We start from the raw sequence: 21335 nt of genomic DNA on the forward strand, positions 1-21335 counted from the left end.
AAAACTTTATAAAATTGATTAAAAACAACCTCTATAGAAAGAGGCAAACTATAATGTATGATTATTCATGAGGATTTCACAGAGCGCTCTGATTCCTAGTATTCTTAGTTTTAAATGAATACAGAGCAACAAAAACGCCAGGTGGTCTGTGCCAAAGCCCTCAGACATAAAACACAATGTTAATCAGGCCTCATCTCTCATTTGACTCCCGTAGGAATCTGAGTTTTGCCAAGAGAATAGACAGGCAACTCTTTCATGACAGAAGATAGCATCCTTAACTCCAGTCACCTTACAAACCTGGATGATGAAACTGGTCACAAGAGAAACTAAGATACTGGAACAAGGCAAAGTACTCAAGACTACCTGAAGGTTTCACTGGACTGATTATTAAGAACCAAACCAAATCCTTGGGTTGTATCTGAGATATGCACAAAATACGTTATTTCATAATCATATATTTTTTGGTAAATTGTCTTAAACAAAAGCTATTCAAGGCATGATTAGTCATTTTAAAAAATACAAGGCAAAGTATTTTTCAGAACCAATCATTTCTGTTAGGTAGGTGTGACTATTGTACAGAATTTATAGCACTACACATGAGAATATTCAAAAACACAAGAAAATATTTTTGGTCAAAACAGTGTAATAATATAAATATATTTATGTGTAATTGTAGTCCAAGACATGAAACTATTAACAAAAAGCCCCTGTTTGCTAGTAGCATTATTCATTATTTTCTAGAAAGAGTGATGAATTTACACTGAATATATCTATTAATCAATTAATAATAAGCACTTATATTGTGGCTAATAGTGATTAGTCCTGTCACCTCATCTTAACTCTGCCTCTGTTGTGCTGCGAGCATGTCCTCCTATACTTTTCCTCCCCTTATTTCAGTCAGAACCTTTATGGCTTCTCAGTTGAATTGAAACATGGCTCCATTGTTTCTCTTGCTTCCTAACAGGGCAGACTCATGACTCACCTGACAAGGAGGAAAAGACACTACACTCTTCACTGCTCTCAACGCATTTTCCACCCACTCATCTACTTTACTATTTCTTCCATTTGGTCACGGATGTGTTTTGAAACACCACTTCTTTCTCTTCACCCCCTCTAAGTTCTTAGTGAGTTCAATAGGGATCTGAGCAAATGTTCTAAAGATATGACCTCAATTTTCTCACCTCTTCATTTTCGTGTTACTCAAACAACTCAAATATGAGGTGACATGGTGGACTTTGACAAGCCTTATAACTATTCAATCTCCAAGAAATCTGCTTTGGGAACATTCTACCTTTTCTTCCTACCTCTCGTTCATTCACTACATATTTGAATTGTAGTCACATTGTGGTGAGGCTTTAAAATGCAAGGTGGAGAACAAATTCTCAAGATGCCTAATCTTATGTAAATGACAATCTGGTGAGGAAGACAGACAATAAATACACAAACAATGTACTACAGATTACCATCGGTTCTCAGTTCTATGGAACAAATGAATGATGTGCTAGTGAGACATGGGGAACCTATTTAGTTTGAAAAGTCTGAACAGGAAACTGTCAGAGATAGGGGCATTTAGGGTTAAAAAAATGAAGGAAAAGTAGTAGTCAGAAAATTGGCATGGGGGTGGGTGGAGCAGCAGCATTTCAGAATTTCTAAGAACTGCTATCATTTATTTTCCCTTAAAGTCCACATTCTGCCTGACGACTCTTTTGAAATTTTCAAACGTCATCTACAATCCCTGCCAAATGCAATGGCGCATCTATCCTCACAAGATCATTTACTATCAGTTCCTTGATATTTCTTAACAATCATGTCCATGGAGATACTCTCTCTATATGATGGGTTTATCTGCAAATTAGGATTTCATCTGTAATTTGTAAGGAAATACATGTAAAATTTTCAACAAATATAACATTTATATTCATAGGAGGACTGTGCTGTAATTTGTTTTTTTTTTTTTTTGAATTTCTGTTTTTATAATGGTTATTGTAAAACACTGTCATTCTGATATTATTGAAATGTTTTGGAAAGGTCAATAGCTTCTTAATTACTAAATCCAGTGGACTTTTAGCAATTCTAAACCTTCCTAATCTCTCAGTTGCTATCAAACCAACTTGTGCCTTGAATCTCCTCTTTGTTTCTGGGATTGAATTCTGTGCTGGCCTTCACTGGCTTCTCAACCTCTTCCCAACTTGTAGACAAACATGTTCTTCCAGATTTTGTTCTCAGTATAATATTCTTCCTCTTTGCTCTCTAGATTAAGTCTTCATTTCTATGAAATATCCACATCATACCTGGAATAATTTCCTGTGTCTGTGAACTCCTGCTAGCCATTTAAACTGTTCATGATCTTGAGAATCCCTTCCACATAACACAGACATCTGTTTTGATACACGGCATGACTGGTGCATTGTAATTATCCAGTTGATATCTATTTTTTTCGTAGTACAAATGAGGAGTTACATAAGAACAAAGATGATATTTTACTTAAGAACTGATAATGTTTATCATAGTTATTACTAATTGTAGGACACAATACTTATTTGCTGAATGACTAACCGAAGTTCAAATCTATATTACCAATTGCCTTTGAAGCATCACCTCATGGATATTCCCCTGAAATCAAATCTAACATACAGATATCTATAGTTATCTTTCTTTGAAAAACTCCCTCATTCTCATAGCCTTTCATGTTAGCGTAACCACTGGTCAAATAATCCAGATTCATAATAATATGATCACTTTTGTTGCCTTCTATTTTCTCACTTCCAAATAATTGCTAATTCTTTGTACTCAATGCTTCTGTGTTTTTCAAGGTTATCCCTTCCTTTAATTTCTATAATCTAATCTGGCCTAGTATAGGATGTTTCACATAGGGTTTCCTCTTCCTGCGTGTATTATTTTACCCCCCTCTTGAACAACATTGAGGTAAACTTCTCCTGAACAGCTTTATGTAGTTTTCAGCATCTTACACAATTTGGCCTTGCACTTAACACTTCTGAGTCTTGTGTTTTTTGGGTGTTGTTTGTTTTTGAATTTCTGCGTCTTCAAGTCTCATCCTTCCTTCCACAACAATCTCTTGAATACCCTTCTATTCAAAATTGATCTTTCTTACTAGAGAACTGTGATTGTTTTGGCCCCTCACACTTAGGATACTTTTAATCTTCCTTATATTATTTGTGTCTTTTATGCATTGCATTTATATGTTCATTTTTATCTCCTATACAAAACTGTGAGCTTCTTGGGAAATTAAAAACTCTTGTATACCTTTGTAGCCTCCAAAGAGTTTAGTATGGTGCCTTGTTCATAGAAAGAACTAATAAATAGACTTTTCAAGGATGACATTATTTGGTAACTCTTTAGTTTTATCTCATCATTTTTTCTTACATCATTTTCCAATTTCAAAAGCAATACATTCATATAAAATTTAAAAAATTTTATCAAGAAATCATTCATAATCATATCATTCAGAAAGAACCATTTGGCATTTCTGGTTATCCTCTTGAATTTTTTTAAAAGACTTACTGGTTGATGAAATTTATTTATTTATTGTGGTTCTAGGGATTGAAACCAAGGACTCATGCATACCAAGCAAGTGCTTTACACTGAACTACATCCCTAGCCTTCTTGAATTTTAATATACATGCAAAGATAAATTTTATTACAAAACTGGGTTATCTTCTATACTCTATTTTATAATTTGCTTATTTTGTTGAATAATATATCTTGAACATTTTCCTATTATGGAATGATATGTTTTTCTTGCTATGAGGTAACAATTTTCTTCCAGATTATAGAATTATGGTAATGTGGAATTACTTACTTTGGTTAGTATTCTCAGTCATTTTCTTTTTTAATCTAATGATTCTTTTTCTTTTTCTTTTTTTTAAATCACAGTTATATATGTCCATATTTGGAAAAAACCCAAAGAGACCTAAAGGGCATTTAATGAAATGCATACTCTCCTTCCTGTCTGGCTTCCAACAATCTAATTATCCCCAAAAGCAACCATTTCAACTCCTTCTAGTGATTATATTTCTAACTAATATATAATTGTTTCTTTATTCATCAGGTTTTGAGATAATATATTGCCTTTCTGTCCTGGTAATTAAGGATTCAGCTCTCTTACAAACATCCTCTCAATTCTCCTTTTCCTTCAGCAGTTATATAACAATTTCTGATTAATAGGACAAAAATGGACATTTCCATTATTAATAGAAATATTAATCATAATATACTACTTGACTCAACAGTTATTACATTTCCTTTTTGGTGCAATGTTCAATTTTTCCTTGTTAATAATTGTCTCGTTTTTTACTTTTGCTTGTGTTTCTGTACCTAGTGCTACTTTTCCCTCCCCAAAATGTTCTTGCACTTATTAATAACTGTTCTAAGCACTCAAAGGTCTCACTTCCTCAGGTATGTGCCACCTCTACTCCGTTCTGGCCTTGTCACAGCCAACTGCTCTACCTGCTCCTATTGGAAGTGATGGTACTTACGATTTATTACACAATTTTTGTCCGGAGACTGCCCTTTACACCCCCATGACTGGTTTCCTTGATTGCCTGAATCCCATGTTTTAATCTCTTTCTTGGGCATAGAATTTCTTGGCTAGAAATCAATTTCTCTTAACATTCTGAAAGCTTTGTTCTGCTGAGCTACTAATGTACCATTTCTTTCATAAAATCTGATGCAAATGTAGCTTAATATGTGGGCTGCTCATCTGAAAGCTGTCAGCATCTTCTCTTTGTCCTTGATGTTCTTAAATTTCTGAAACATGTGTGCTGTGTATTTAGTCTAGGGTCTGTAATTTAGATGCTTGTCCTTTACCTCTCAAGAAATGACAACATGTGTACATATATTATATACTGAAGGTATTGCAATATATGGGGTACACAGAGAACATAAATATACACACAATGTACGCATTATTGTAGTCACAGTCTGTGACTATTTCAACTTACATGGTATATGGTATAGGAGCCTTAACACTATTCTTTTAAAAAGCTGGGATATCTAGTTTTTGCACTGTTTGTAGAATTTTAAACTGTTCATTCTTACCTAGAAATACACTCAATTTCTTCCCAATATGTAGAACAGATATCTGTACTTCTGTGTTTGCATTTTCCTTGCATTTTGAAGCCTTAATGAAATGTTTTGGTAAACTCCTTGGTACTTCCATATAGTTGAACTTATCTAGAATTAAAGACTGCTTTATGTATTTCTTTCCATCTGTATGTCTTCCTCCTCTTGTGTTACTACATAGTACCTAAGACTCTCAGTATGATGCTGAACAGAAGTGGAGACATTCTTGCCTTGTTCCTGGTCTTAAGGGTAAATTTTATCACTCTATTACTAGCATGATATCAGATAGAAGTTTTTCATACATCTTAACCTTAATCATGTTGAGGAAGCTCCTTTCTATTCTGTCACTGAGAATTTTTATTGTACATAAATGCTGAATTAAGTCAAATGCTCTTTCTGCAACTATGAAGATGATTATACTTTTTTGGGTTTTTGTCTTTGTTAATACAAATAATTAATTACATTGAATGATTATTGTCAGTGTTAAACCAACTGGGATAAATCCTACTTGGTTATGATATATTTTCCTCTTTATATATTTATAGGCTCAATTTGTAAATTTTTATTAAGGATTTTTACATCTATGTTCAATAGGGTTACTGTGATACAGTTTTCATTTTTTGGAAATGTCTTCAATTTGTTATCAGGGTAACATCAAACTCATGAAACTCATTTGGAAGCACTCTTCCCTCTTCTATTCTCTGGAAGAATTTGTTTCTTAAGTGTTTTCCCTAAATTATGTTTTTCACTAAATGTTTGACAGAATTTACCAGTGTACTCATCTGGACTTTACTGTGTTGAAAGGTGTTAAATTTCAATTTCAATTCTTGGAATAAATATGTCTATTTAAATTATCTATTTCTTCATGAGTAAGCTTTGATAATTTCTATCTTTTAAGAAATTTACTCAGTGGATCTACATGAATGTATTGACATAAAATTGCTCATAATATTTCTGCAATATGCTTCCAATGCCCTTAGGATTTAAAATGATGTTCTATTTCCATCTTGGATGTTGGTAAATCATATATTCATTCATTCAGTTAGGTACTAGGGATTGAATCCAGTGGTGCTGTACTGCTGGGCTACATCCCCATCCCTTTTATTCTGAGACTGGGTCTTGCTAAGTTGCCAAAGCTAGGTCAAGAATTTCTGATCCACCTACCTCAGTCTCCAGAGTATCTGAGATTACAGGCATGCACAGTGTGCTGGTCGTGTTCTCTCTTTTTATTGATCTTTTCTTAGAATCAATCTTTGTTTTCATTGACTTTTTATCATTATTTGCCTAATGATCTCTGTCTTTACCATTATTTTTTCCTTTAGACGCTTTGGCTTTTACTTGTTCCTCTTTTTATAATTTTTTAAGAATGAAGTATAGGTCATTAGTTTCAGTTTTTTCTTCATTCCAAATATAGGCACTTAATGCTATACATTTGTCTCTCAACTCTACTTCTACTCTTGTCATGTTGATATTTTTCTTATCTCTGTGAACACAGAGGCCATATTTATAATGGCTATTTAACCAAATTTGCTAATTCCATCGTTATGGTAATTTCTGGATCTATTTCTACTGAAGAATTATTCTCCTAATTATTTTCTGTCTTTTTACATGTCTTTAATTTTAATGAAATGTTGGATATTATGAATGCTGCATTAGTGAGTTTGAAATTTTGTTGCATTTCTTTAAAATGTGGTTGACCTGTTCCAGTATGCAGTTACATTGCTGCAATCAGTTTGATCCTTTTGAAGTTTGCTTTTATGCTTTAACACAGGTCCAGAGCATACTCTAAAGGGCTACTTTAGCCCCTCTAAGGACTTTACTCAATGCCCTGCATATTATAAGGTCTTTCCACTTTGGTGAGAATTAACTACTCCTAAACTTGCATTATCTCCAGGAAGTGTATGATCTTCTGCTTCCCAGCTTTTCTCTTCCCCTGCTTTGGATAGTTACCTTATACACGTAAGTAGATCCCTCTTCAGCTAGAGTCAAGGGGGGCCATTAGAAAAACTGAAAGCTTTTTCTGTGCAGCTCAGTTCTATGTTATACTCTGCTTACTCTAAGCACGTTGGTCTCCCTGGACTGTGATCTCTGTCTGCTCAATTCAGCTAGACTACCTGACTTGGGTTTGTTCTCTCTGAGCTGTCACCTGAAAACTGCCTCCATGAAGTGAGGTAAGGCAAACCGAGGACTCATCGCCTTTGTTTTTCCTCTTGCAGGGATCAAAGCCTGCACTGCCTATTGTTATTATCTAAAGTTCACTTATTATATTTTGTTTAATATTCTAGTTGTTTAAAGTGGATGGGTATATTCTGGTTCCCAATATTTCATCACTGTTGGAAGCAAAAGTTGTTTTTAATTGATTTAAATACCAAGAAATCAAGCTGTGTCAATATTGCTCAGGTAACTGAAATAAGGTTTCTTATGAATATAATTCTAAGAAACTATGTTATGATACCAAAGATTCTAAGACACGGAAAATGGCAAGGTCAGTGTTCTCCCTCTCTTAAAAATTAATGTGCAGACATTTCTTTGACATACTACTCCTAGCAAAAATCTTACATGAACAAAAATTGAAATGCAATCTACAGTCAGGTATAACTAATTAGAACAAATTTAAAAAATGAAGATATGATCTGTCAGAGATGTAGATACAAGCTATTGACCTGAGGAATAAGGCACACATTGACGTTTTAGAAAACAAAACAAAACAAAAACACTTCATGATCCTGACAACTATTCAATTAGGAAAAAAAAAAATGCTAGAATTTACTATTATTTTTCCTGTCTTTAGAAGGAATTAGAATTAGAAATAAGAAATAGCTATCCCTGTACTCCAAGAGTGCCCGCATAACTACCCAGAAGAGAAAGTCAAATGACCATAAAGAATACTGAAACAGGAAGTGTTTACCATAAGTTCATAAGGTGTTATGAAGATATATACCACAACCAAGTCATGTCAGCCTTGTTCACTTATATTTTCTTGAAATAGGTCACTTCAAGAGTTTTCCTAGTGAACCTATAAAACAAATTACAATAGTGCTAATATATTTGGTAAATATGTTATTCTTTATATAGATGTATGTATGTTTACACATATATAGAAACATACAAAGAAACATCCATATACAGAAAATGTATTTACCATTTTTCATGACACATAAAATCAGTACCAGAGCACTATGCATATATTATATTTCTTTTCCTTTAATAAAATTAAGTGTACCTACTTTCTAAAAATGGGCTTTTAATATTTCATTTTACTTCATAACTGCTTATAGAATTATAAATTAATCTGAAGAAAGATGAGCATTAACATATGGCACAACCAACATTTAATTTTTTGTTTTTAACCATAAGTTATAATGTTTGAGTTAGTGATCTGTTTTATGGTATGGATTTTGTGGTAAGAAAAATATAAAGATACATTTTTTTTTTTTTTTTTTTGTGCCAGGGATTGAATGCAGGGGCACTTAACCACTGAGTCACATCCCCAGCCCTTCTTTTTGTTTCTTATTTTGAGACAGGGTCTCCCTAAGTTGCTGAGGGCCTCACCAAGTTGTCATCCTTCTGCTTCAGCCTCCTGAGCCACTGGGATTACACTCCCAGCAAATCTGAAGGCTTTTAATCTCTATTGCTATACTGCTGACTCAAAAAGGTCTTGCAAATTAATATTCACATGAGAGGTATATGAGAGAACCATTTTACCATACTGTCATTAACAGAATACTCCCATTAAAATAGTAAATTCTCTGCTAACATAGACATGCTAAGTCTATGTCAAAATAAGGAACTTCGGGTGCTAAAACAAATTCTTAGGTAGAGAACATAAGATACTTTCCATACTTGAGGGAAATAATAATAATAAACACCTTTCAGATATCGAAAAGCTACTTGCTCAGTTTCAACACCACAGCATACTACATTCTTTTTAATGATGTATTTTTGTGAAGATAGGTTTTAACTGCTGCTATAGTACAATGCAAGTACTATGTAAAAATCAACATGGAATAAGAAATAAGAGTGGCAATGTACAAACTATTTCCAAGGTTTGGGGTGTTGTACAGTGCCCAAGGAATATGGTCTCACTTTTAAGTAATCTTGGCTATTTAATAATGAAATAAAAATATCATTTTGTTTTTCAATTTATATTTTTAAAAAAATGGCTAAAAGGCTGTTAAAATACAAATACCTAGTAAGTTGTTAGGACTTGACTACTTATTAAGTGAAACTGTTAGGTATTTCTTTTAGGCCTAAAAAACACCTGAAAGATTATTAAGATATTAAGGTCACAGTGAACCAAGAAAGTCTGGGAACCTCAGTGCAAGGCAACCCAATATAATTTGTGTTTCTTTTTAATTTGCATTAGTGAAACTGAACAATAAACAAAAACTTTATTAGCCATTTGTATGCCATCCTTTCAAATTATCTATTCAATAACTTCATCTACTTATTAATTATGGTCTTAATGCTAATTCTTATTAATTTGATCACTAAAATGACTTTTTGACTTATTTTGAATAAATATTTTAACTCCAGCATTTTTTGAAGTTTAGAGATTTTTAATTTTCAAGTAGTAAAAAACTTGGTATTTTCCCCCATTGTGATTTATTTTACCATTGTAAGTTTTGATGTTCTGCTAATAGAGAATTTTTTCGAGAATTTTTGAGAAACACTCACATAACTTTTTTTTTTTTCTTTTTCTAAATCTTTAGAAGTATTAATGACTCTAAAAAAATTTTTTTTTGGAGAGGAACCAGGGATTGAACCTGAAGGATATGGAAAATGTCCTGGTTCCCCAGGACACGGAAATGACAATCCCCGCAAACTGACCCGGAGGAGAAGGCGAAGGTGGGGAAGGAAGGCAATCATTAATCCTCTCCAGTAAATCCTTTCCCAGTAACAATTGGTTCCCAGGGAAAGGGAAAAAAAGCAAACATCTCTTCCTGGTTTCCATCCCCAGCATCTCCACCAAAAGCAAACATTAATCCTTCCCAGTAACAATGAGTCCTGAAGGGACTGAGCTCTGGACTGTCGCCCTTTCCCATTGGGGATGAGTCTTGGAAAGAGAAACGCAAATAGTGAAGGTCTGGGTAACAGTGGGTCCCAGAGGAAGAAGAAAAACAGTGAACTCCTAAGTTTTCATCCCTTGCCAGTAACAATGAATTTTGGACTTTTAACAACTTCTTTCCTGACTGCCCAAACCTACACATCCTGCTTCAGTCTCCAATAATTAAGCCACCCTCACTGTAAACTATAAAACTCAGACTCCTATAACTGGGGGCCATTTTCCACCTCAAAAATGAGCCCCTCCAATGCCTGACTGATTCACTTTGCGGCTGAATAAAGGAAAGCTTGCTGATCTGCTTGAGATCCGCTCCTGTTTGTGGTTATCTGTGGCTTACAGAATCCAAAGGCATTCAACAACTAAGCCACATGCCCAGCCCCACATCCCCTTTTTTTAAATTTTGAGACAGGTCTCACAAGGTTTCTTATAGCCTTATAGACTCACTAAATTGCTGAGCCTGGCTTTAAACCTGCGATCCTCAGTCGCCAACCTGCTGGGGATTACAGGTATGTGCCACCACACCTGAACTCTAAATTTTTTTAAATAAAGCTGTTAAGTGGGAAGAGAACATTCTGGAAAGGAAACAGATCCATATAGTAAGCCATTTTTCAAAGAGAATCTGTGTTATATTAAATCATATCAGTATAATTGTCAATCAAAAATTATCATAATCATATATCATCTAAGAGTTTATCAGTGCAGTTTGGGGTTACAGGAAGAACATTAAATGTTTAAGCAAGTCTGTGAAAGTTATATTTAATGGAGATTTCTTAAGAGATTCACAATGTACATGAACATATCAAAGGTTCTTTTGGAAGTTTAGAATCCTTGTAATAATATAAGGAGGCAGCAAACAAACTTATTGAACCCAATGTTTCCCAAAATTATTGTAAATGAAGTATTTTTTCTATTTTAATAACTATTAATTTCCCAAGTAAGCAGTTTTTCTGTGAACGTACTTTGAGAGACTGTGCTCTATGATGGTAAAACAGGCACATAGTGCCAACATTAATGCATTTTTTTTTTTTTAACAGTATTTGCCAAGTATTGAGTAAGGACTAGAGTTCCTTCAGCACTCTTTTAAAGTGTGTTTACTGAATGTCTTCAGTGTGCCATGTTCTAGGTACTATGGATTCAGGAGTAAACAAGGCAGGTGCTGCCTCTGTGTTCAAAAAGCTAACTTATCACCCATTCCAAGATTTCCATTATACTATAATAAAATAACACTGATTTTTAAAATTAAGTTAAAAACCTTGTAAAGGCCATAAATATCACGGGAAATTGTATATAAAAGTATGAGCGATGCTTTTAAATTAAAAAAAAAATCACAGATATTTTAAAGCTAAAGAACCTACTTTTTATTTTTAGCTCCCTATGGAAAAAATAGGCACAATTCAGAAATGAAAACCGTCCAGGTAAGATTGTTGGCATGTAATACCTTTCTATCACTTTAAGTAACAGGTTTCCTCAGATTTCTTGAACTGAATGCCTAAAGCAAGAAAGCAAATGGAATGAACAAAATATACACTGTAAGATAATTTGGCAGTGCAAGTTATGCTTCTCAGGCTCTTCTTAATCACATAAAATGTCATTTTATTCTTTATTTTTATATTTCCTAATAAAATAATTACTTAAAACAATTAATAGAGATATATGCTTAAATATCTCAAAAATTTTGCCTGTTTACAATGTATACATGCCAATTGTTTAGTCATACAACGGATATTTACTAGTTGCCTAAAATGTGGTCTATATAATCACAATGACTAAAATCACAAACTACTGAATTCAGAGGGATGCCTACTTCTTTCATGGTTACTATAATATTAATTATTTAACTGGTGAAAGTAGGAAAAAAAGCTAGAGAAATTATAAAGGTGCAAAAAGTTATAAAGGGGCAAGAAGAAGGCAGGGTAAAATCTAAGACACAGACAAATATGTTTTTATGTGGCTTCATTATCACAAATATGCAAAATATTATAAATCAGGGTAATAAAAATATATTGAAAGGCTAGTAAGAACTTCCTAGGTATATAAAATAAAACAATCCAGCCACATAATCTCTTCCTTTTTGATATAATTTCTATTTGTTAAACTATTTTTACTCATATGACTTCACAATATTATGATAACCTAGCCTGTTAGTAAGCAAAAACAGTTCAGTAGCACATAATCTATTTGGAAGCAGAAAACTTTCTCTAATTAATGGGGTATTCATACAGTGTAAAGAATATATATGTGTGTATACAGAATGTGCTTTCTTTCTTGGATTTCAAATTCTAGCCCTAATGCCAGCTGCAATTAAGTCCTAGGTTAAGTTGAATGAGGAAATAATTGTACCTAACAGAGTATTTTTATGAAAAAAAGATTTAAAAATGCATGTGGGAGACTTAAGGCACAGAACATAGAATCAGTAAAAGAAAATTGTTTTTTCCCCTGTAATAGTCATCACCTTCTAATGTACAATATAGATTAATGATTTATTATGTTTACTGACTATAGCCCATCTCCCTTCATCAGAATGTAAGTTTCACAAAAGCAAGACCTTTTTCTTCCCAGTTGTATCTCAAGTGTCTAGAAAAATGTGTACTACTGAGATACTCGAGGAACATGTGTTCAATGAATAAATGTCATTTCCTAGTTAGAATTGTTTGGGGGATTTTCAACTGGGAGAGAGGTTTTTAACCATACCTGCTGTGTTTATTATGCTAGAGTGAGTAAAAAGAACAACATTGAGTTACATCTAATTTCACAAGATAATATATCTGCAAATCTATTTGTTTTTGTGGTAAACAAACTTGAAAAAATATGCATTAGCTGACCCTAAAAAAAAAAAGTTAGAACAGTTTAATATTTATGTTCTTTTTCCCTTTGGGGGAATTTTTTAGAATAAGTAGATTATACCTGAGAGTCCTCCCCATTCAATATTCAACTTTTGGGGGGGCGGGTACTGAAAATTTAACCCAGGGGCACTTTACCACTGAGCCACATCCCTAGCCACTGCCTCCCTACCACTTCTTTTTTAAATGTTGAGACAGGATCTCACTAAGTTACTTAGGGCCTTGGCTAAGTTGCTGAAGATGGTCTTGAACTGGTGATCCTACTATCTCAGCTTCCTGAGCTGCTGGGACTACCAGTGTACACCACCATGCCCAGCAAGATTTTTTGATTATTATGTTACAAACAATTTCCAGAGCTGAGGATACATTAATAGATAAGACAGAGGAGCTTCCTGATCTGATATAGCTTATGTTTGAGAAGGGGGAGAGAGATGACTGTATAAACAAAAACCCAAGATAACTGCAGGTGCTGATTCAAGCTTTCGAAGACACTGAGATATGGACAGCAAAAGGGAGGGTAACCAGGAAGATGCTTTAGGTGGAGAGTTTATGGGAGCCACTGTTTACAAGGATATAACACTGGAGCCAAGGACTGGGAAGAGACATCTAGGCTCATCTATCAGTGTAAAATCCCAAGGGTAGGAAAGAACAGAGGAATCTCCAGTGGCAAAGAACTCAAAGGTGAGGGACAAAGTGGCATACAATCAGATAAGAAAGTTGGGTAGAACTTCCGATGGCCATGATAAGTAGTTTGATTTTATTGCAAGGACAATGGAAAGCCACTAAAAGATTTTAAGCAGACAAGTGACATAATTTAAATTGGGTTTTAAAATAACATTCTGGTTGTTATGTAGAGAATAGATTGGAAAGCAGGTGTATAGCAGCTGAATGCATGTGCTTTGGAGTCAGGGAGAAAAGAGTTTATAACCCAACTTTTCATAAGTTCACTGGGTTTGTATAAAATATGCTCCTCTCATTAAAATGGCAAATTTTTAAAATAATATCAGAGCATAATTTGTTAAAAGTATTCTCACAAAGATAATTCATACTTTCATAGATTTATTTATTTTGTTCAAAACTTCTGTATGTCCTTGAACATAATGAATTGTTTTTCTCTATAAGAGCATGATCAGTTATGTAGGTTTACTATGTTGTATGTGTGTATATGTTCCTAAAGTCCAATCGAATAACCACTGTTGGCAAGCAGGAAAGAAAAGAAAAAGAAGGTAAAAGTGTATACTCTTAATAACATGGGGCAACAGGTGTATAATATGTAAAATTATATAGATTATGGGCACATTAGATAATCTTTCTCTTGAAACTTGACTTCCTTATCTATAAAATAAGGTCCTTGAAAGGATGCTTGTTTGGGCTTGGGTGCAGCTCAGTGTCACAGCACTTGCCAAGCATGCGCGAGGCCCTGGGTTTGATCCCCAGAACTGACAAAAAAAAAAAGCTTGTTACAAAGCAAGAACCCATTAAATATTAGTTACAATTGAAAACTTTATAATGGACTAACATTTATTATCTATTAGAAAAAACACCTAACTACTATTCATCTCCATCGATCTCAAACTTTCTAGTCAATGTAAGAATATTCAGCTGAAAGCATCTACCCAGCCATCCATTCAAAACATCCATCCATCAGTCAATACAGTATATAAGGGACAGAGGTAGAAAACAGAACGTAATATCTCTTCATGTGAGAAGCTGAATTAAGGATCCTTCATTCGTATCTACATGCTTATTATCAGCATACTTCTGTATATGGTTTAAAGGGATACCACTGACAGATGATTTATTACTCCTTAAATAAAATGTTTATAATATTCTAATATATACTACATGCTGATAAATGAATGATACTTTTTTTTTTTTTTTTAATTTGTCTGGTTTCCTACCATTTGAGTGTCTTACTAGATTTTGGCAAGGTAGTACAGGTTACGCATGAATAGGTTTTAGACTCACACGCATGGATCAAATTAGAAAAATAAAGAGAAGGTGCAGGTTAGCTTACAAAACAAACAAAATGCTTTGTGATACAACAAAACCTTCCCCACAACAGTGGCTGTGTCCTTCTGGACACAAGATGAGGAAATCAAGTTGATGTGCAACCCCTTTAATTCTACCATGGAGTTCCAGACACACCAAGTCTGCACTCAGTGTGAAAGAGAAAATATGAAGACTATTCACACCAACATCTCTGTAGGTGAAAAACTGCTCACAAACTTTGGAATCAGGATAATGTCTATAGAGCATTTAGAATAATGAGAAAGAGGCCCAAAAATCTTGCCCTCTTCTCTAGAACCAAAAACAGACACAGAACTGATGTAATAAATGTCTTTATACTAAAGTGGCAAGAGCTACATAAAACATATATGCATTATGGAAAAAATTATGTAAAAAAATTCCTTTTAGAAAGAGGTATCTAAAAGTTAAAGAACCATGACTACTACTCTGTATATAAGAGGTTGTATATGCTATTAATTTTTGTGTTTATAAAAAATATATGAGACTAGATATGCAATGATTATTTGTCTGGGGTAAACAAACAAACAAACAAACAAACAAACAAAAAACAGTATTCTACAGGGTGGAAATCACATGAATTGTCTTACTAGTTTGCCTGACTCAAAGTGGCTTTCATATTGTGGTCAAATTTTAAGGAGCAAGGCCTTAAGTGTATATTTTAAGAGTCATAAATAAAGATACTAGTCCCACCTCTTTTCTTCAGTGTTTACCACAAAGTATACAGCGAGGGCATCACTATCACAACTTGATGGATGAAATCATTATAGGTCCGTTATGTAAATCACGTGTGCAACTGACACTTTTGTGTAATTATCTATGTAACCCATTTCCATCAACCACCTCCAGGAAGGAAAGAACAGGCTGAGGGTGGGGAAAGTTCACACTTGGGAGATCACCCAGAAAGCTGGCCAGATGCCAGGTCTAAAATCAGTTTAAAACAGCTCCTTCTCACAGTAAGCCTGCAACACAAATTATACTATGCCCTGTGCACCATCACCGTTAGGACTGAGCAGTGCTAGCTTCAGTTTCTGAGCCAGCATAATTTGGTCCAATGTACCTATCGTTATATTGGTTCAGGGAGTGGTATTTTTTAAAAAGGTCTCCTTAACAACTCTGGTATAAAAGTCATGGCAGTCCAGTTTTAAAATAATGTTAATATGAAAATACCTGATTATAAGAATTTTTGACCAAATATATAATTTTCATTTTACAAAATAATCAGTGCTATTAATAGCTAAATGTCTGTAACCTGCAGCAATCCATGTTACACAAACTATTTTACCTATTTTATAAACTGATGGATACTGTGTACTGTTTTGTGGTAGTCACCATAAAAAACAAAATGAAGGAATGCTGAAGCAAATGGTTAAAGGATTAAAGGACTTATGAGGAAGACAAAAGAGCAGCCCATGAAACCAAAGAGAAGTGGGGAAGATAATTTGAACAGAACAAGATGGAAACTTGGCCTATTAGGAAAGAGTGAGTGACTACAAATGCCACATGTACATTAGAAAGCACTTTAGTTTATGTAATTTCTGATCAGTCATACTTATGGAAATGACATGTTTGTGGTAATAATATCTTTAGTAAGAAATTACAAGGTTTATGTTTGAGAGCACACTACTCTCAGGATAAATTAACAGACTGTTTTGTGAAATTTAATACTATCAAAGTAACTACTACATCAAAGTAACTACTATATCAAAGTAATACTATCATGTAGAATATGCCACCATCCATTATTCTGTATAATTAAAATGAACTAATATTAAAAAACAAAACTAGAAAACAATTGACATTGTTTCATTAATAAGGTGGACAAAGGTTAGCTCCATCTCACTCTGAGTCACATAGTGCTTTGTGAATTTTAAGAAATTTGAAGATGTGGAAAAAGCTGCCTTATCAATTACTCTTTAAAAATATCTTACAGATGCCTCTTGGTTCATGTAACCTTATATTAACGGTAACTGTGCCAATATATAGAAAAGTAGAAGAGGTCATTGTATTTAATTCCATAAGGATTGTCTCAGGATAGGCAAAGGCATAAATGAACAAAAAATATAAACTAGGGATTAAAAAAGGCAAACAAAAACAGACAATATCTGTACTGTTTCACAGGTGTGTTTTTATAAATCAATATTAAGAATAAGCATTTACTAATTCTGAGCTATTTTTATTGATAAAATATAGGACTTGGAATAATAGAGACATGAAGAATCAAGACAGTACTTATTTTTAAAAATTAAAAAATGTATAATAGGGAGGAAGCTGTGTTGTTTTAACAGATTGGTATTTTTATGGTACATCTGGTCCAATTCCTTTTTATAGGACAAAATAGTTTTTAATTAACAATTAGAAACAACAAACATCTTAAGTTGCAAATTGTCAAACACTGAATAGGTTGCAAAGTACTGTTGTAGAAAAATTAACATCTCCTGAGTTAACTGAAAACAAATTATTCTATTCAGAATAAATTAGGCTGATTGATAATAAATCAAAAGAACTCTGACAGTGGAGGGTTCCTCAAAGTGTTCTTATTCCAGGGTTACATGATAAAAATATGTCACATAAAGTAACTGTACCAAGTATTTTCAAGCTCCACATATAAATTACTAAATATGATTTAATTGAAAGCTAAGGTAACAAGTATGTGAGGTATTAGTTTGATTAATAGGCATTCAGGGCTTAATTAAAATATGATTTCCTTTGAGTATTGAGTATAATAAAGACATATAAAAGGAGCAAAATATAATGTACAAAGCTCACTAATCAATTTCTAGGAATGAAAGGATTAATCACTTTTTAAAATGAAAATCTAAGAGGGAAAGCTAATCAAAATCATTTTTGTAGCAGAAGCACTGATTCACTCATTTGTTACTAATAAGTCACATAAATACTCTTATATACATATAAATCAAATTAGATGGTTATCTTAAGGGTAGTGAGTAGCAAGAGTATAAATATGGACCAGTACTTCTTGATTTTCCTAAAAGTTTATACAATATTTAAAAGAGCAGTTTGACGTTGGGATGAAAGCTTGACTGCGATCTTCAACTCATACACTGTTGATAATACATTTTGATTTTTCATTTCTTTCCCCTTTTTTCTTTTTTCCCCTATTCTTTTTCATTTAATATTGACATAAAATTTTTTTCTTTCTTAGACACATCACAGCTCTTAGTAGAAATGCAGAGAGTAGCAAAGTAGAAATATTGGTGCTGTGAAGATTCCATGAAAACATTAAAATGATCCATGCAAATCTACTGGGAGGGAAGGGCAAGGAAGGGAAAGCCAGGAGCAGGAAGGAGGAGGGAGAAGGTAGTAGTTTCTTCCTCCTTCTCCTTAATCTACTGTTTAAGTTTTGGCAGTAGTGACTAATCAGCAGAAAAGTCCAGGCAGGGAAAGCAAACCACATTGTATTTGGCATCATATAATATAAGCATCAGAGGGACATTTAAAGAGCAAATCAAATAACCTGACAGAGTCTCACAGTTGACTTGGCAATGAGCCCATTCTCACCCAGACATTCTGAGCCTTTGCTTTTCAGACAACACTGTTTCTCTTTTCTTTCTTTCTTTTTTTTTTTTTTCTTTACCCTCAGGAGTTACTTTAAGACAAATTTTTATAGAATAAACATAGAGGGTTGTTTCACATATCCCTAACAGTGATAAAGGGCACAGAATCTGGACTTCGATAGCCTTGGTTTGAATCCAGGCTCTGTGCAACTTCTCTCTGCCTTAGTCTCCTCACCTGTACAAAAGGGATATTGACAGCAAGAACCTCTCCTAGCCAACCTCCCCTTGACTCACTGCTTCCCCATCCCCTTGATAAGACTCAGGAATGCATAACCTGGAACTGAATTCCTGGAACCTGCAGGACTCTCTGGTATGTCCAAATATTCTCCCAGGAGGAGACTGTATATATATTCTCTGTCAGATATGACAGGTAGCCAAACCTGTTGATGCCAGCTATTACCTGTTAATATAACTTTATAAAAGTACTTAAATATTCAATTCCAATGAAATAATCACAGAAGATCTATTTCTATTAAAATGAATTTTATCAGTTTGGAACAATTCAATAAAGATGAATTGATAAAAACATTGCTAAAGAATTGATGGTGGGCAAAGACAATCATAAAATTACTGAAAAAAATCTTAAATACTTAAAAAAGTCTGGTTGCTTCACAAAGGCTTTTTACTTTTTAGACTGCAAATATAATTAGAGATGATACATTATGCATGATTTAGATTAATTTTACTTTCTGACTAATTTATTCCCTCAGTACTGGATATTCAACCTACAGGTTGATGTTGCTTTACTACTGAGCAACATCGCCAGTCCTTTTATTTTTTATTTTGAGACATGATGTCATTTAGTCATTGAGGCTGGTCTTGAACTTGTGCTCATCATGCTTCAGCCTCCTAAGTAGTTGAGATTATAGGTATGTGCCACAGCACCAGGTTATGGTTTAGATATGATATTATGAATTCCTAGTGAAGGAATTTGCTTTATATCAAAATATAAATGATTAAATGTATGTATCATATTTATATTTTTTGATGCAAGAACTTTTTACCGAAAGCATTTTCCTGGTTATGAGAGTTGCTATTAATCTATAAATTTTCTCCTTTTGCTTGTGCCAGACAAAGGGGTTCCAACTAACTAATCCGTGGAAGGTGCTTAGTATAGTAAATATGGTCTACAGGGAGCTCAAGAATGCTAGCAATTGTCTGTCCTATACTATTACTTTTAAATACTAGTTCTTAAATTTTAGTTAATCTGGCAATTCCATTGAGCTTCCATAGTTATTTTCTACCCTTCTTTGCTCTGCTTTGTTACTGCAGAAAGCTAATTTCTATTTGCCTCTTCAATAGGCTCCCCTGTCCTCTGGCTTCAGCTTGTTTAGTCAAGGTGAGTACCAGCAAGAGACTAGAGGGTGGAAAGACTGAAGTCAGTGTGTATGCCTCCCAAGGGTGGCAGGGGCTACATGCCTTCACTGAAGGTCTGTGCTTAAGCCCCTCTCCTATCTTTCTCTATTCCAGTGACCACTTACTCCTTTTCCTCTTCAGGGCTAGTCATGGTTTCTTGCTATTATTAGCCTAAGAGTGCTTCAGTTCTTCTTTGATCATTTCCCTTGTGTCTGGAAATTCTCTTGAGAACATCTGTCTTTTCATGGATGTTCCTAAATTTTCCCCATTTGAGTATCTCACGGCTTTACTGTCAGATTCCTGACTAATAAGAGTCATAGGAAGTTCACATGGAAGGAGATCAGGATAGCCTTCTTACTAGGTAGTTAACAAAACTCTTAAGCCTTGACAAGTGCTGGCAAGAGAACTGATTACTCAAATTGTCCCTGCTGATGCATGGAATGATGTGTGACATACGGTAAGGTTTGGAAGGTGTGGCATTTACATACTAAAGTAGCAACAGCAGTACGTAGAGTGAAGCTGGTAGAGTGACAAGGCTAGCTTTCATGACCCTAAAAGACATGCAAATGTGAAAGAACAAATTGAAGGCCTTGAATGTGTAAAACAGGTGAAATATCAAGAAGTTTCTCTTGATATTCAGCTTTAAAAAATTCCTTATTGACCTAAGCCTCAGAGTAAATGAAGTTGAAAACCAACTCCAAAATCTGATTTGAAGTGATATGGAATTGCACTGCTGAGTAAAATGGGCAATATCAAAACTACTATTTCTTGGTCCAATGACAGGGAAGAAAAAAAAAATGCATCTCTGGGTGAATTACAGATGTTAGTGAGACCATCAGAAAACTGAAAGATGTGGGGATGGTAATTCATATTATATACCCATTTAAACTATTTGGCTAATGCACTAGCTAGATGGATCTGTGGATGAATGCAGACTTAATCACAATTTAATTCCCACTGCAAATGCAGTTCTAACTAGAGAATCTTTACTGGAGTATATTTTAACATTGCCCCTGATCTCAGGTATGAAACTACTAACCTGATTTCTTTTTAAAAATAATTCCTATCAACAAAGATAATCAGAAGCAGTTTGCCTTCACAATGCAGGGACAACATGCTTTCATTATCTTATCTTAGGTCTAGGCCAGCTCTCCTCTCATTGTTATAATACAGTCTAGAGAAATCTTGTTCATCTTAACATACCACAAAACATCAAGCTGGACTATTACATTCATGACATTATACTGATTGGACTTGATGAGCAGGAAGTAGTATTCTCAAGATGCCGCCAGAAGATAACCAATAGAGGATGGGATAAACTCAATGAAAGTTTAGGGATTTTGCAAATTTATGAAATGTTATGGATCCAGTGGTCCAGGAGTGTTG

General features: G+C 34.1%; 1 protein-coding gene across 11 annotated transcripts in view; it reads right to left on the reverse strand.

The window, feature by feature from the left end:
• Positions 1-21335, reverse strand: part of IKZF2 (IKAROS family zinc finger 2) — a 145090-nt gene that overhangs the window by 18980 nt on the left and 104775 nt on the right. The window lies entirely within an intron of this gene.

Source organism: Sciurus vulgaris (genome assembly GCF_902686455.1).
Source record: "Sciurus vulgaris genome assembly, chromosome: 3".
Lineage (NCBI taxonomy): Eukaryota > Metazoa > Chordata > Mammalia > Rodentia > Sciuridae > Sciurus > Sciurus vulgaris.